Source organism: Sinocyclocheilus grahami, unplaced genomic scaffold (genome assembly GCF_001515645.1).
Source record: "Sinocyclocheilus grahami isolate Dianchi unplaced genomic scaffold, SAMN03320097.WGS_v1.1 scaffold1193.1, whole genome shotgun sequence".
Lineage (NCBI taxonomy): Eukaryota > Metazoa > Chordata > Actinopteri > Cypriniformes > Cyprinidae > Sinocyclocheilus > Sinocyclocheilus grahami.
The window spans coordinates 509,414-510,011 of record NW_015506372.1 but is presented as its reverse complement, the minus strand read 5'-3'; the positions used below and the strand labels follow the sequence as shown (position 1 = coordinate 510,011).

Here is a 598-nt window from a genome sequence, read left to right as displayed (position 1 = left end):
GTGGCTTCTTACACAGAATAAGGCACGCAACATATTTCATAGTATTTAAGCAGTGATAAAGGAATTGCATTATAAATATACTTTATTTTAATGAAAATTATGATAATAAGAACTCAGATAAACCGTATTTTGTCGTAGTCGTGTGTTTATTAGTCACGTTGAATCAAAGAAAGCAGTTGAATCTTCTGTTTATTCAGCTGCAGCGATAGCCATTTTCTGGGTTTCTTCTGCGAGGCGTATTTGGAGTTTCTCTGGCCTTCGGATGGAGATTTACTGCTGATCACAGAACCGTGCTTCACTGAAAGATACGCATGACAATCGCAGCTTCTGTTGAATCGCGATCTCGATTCCATTTCGATTTATCATGCAGCCCTAATTGACAGTCATTATACACCACCACCAAATAAGAGTCTAGCATACAGTGTATCTACTGTACTTTGAGCCCTTTAACATTATTAGGTATTAAAAGCAAAGATAAATAAAACAACTGTTATCAGTTATAGCACATTTGGACTGGAGTGAGTCGAGTAAATCAGCGAGTCGTTATTGTCATTCAAAGATCTTCGAATCCAACACAGTCCAGAACAACGCCCCCCCC

The 598-nt window shown here is 38.3% G+C and overlaps 1 protein-coding gene across 1 annotated transcript in view; it reads right to left on the bottom strand.

The window, feature by feature from the left end:
- Window positions 1-598, bottom strand: part of slc22a23 (solute carrier family 22 member 23) — a 23,174-nt gene that overhangs the window by 20,984 nt on the left and 1,592 nt on the right. The gene's annotated exons all lie outside the window — the stretch shown is intronic.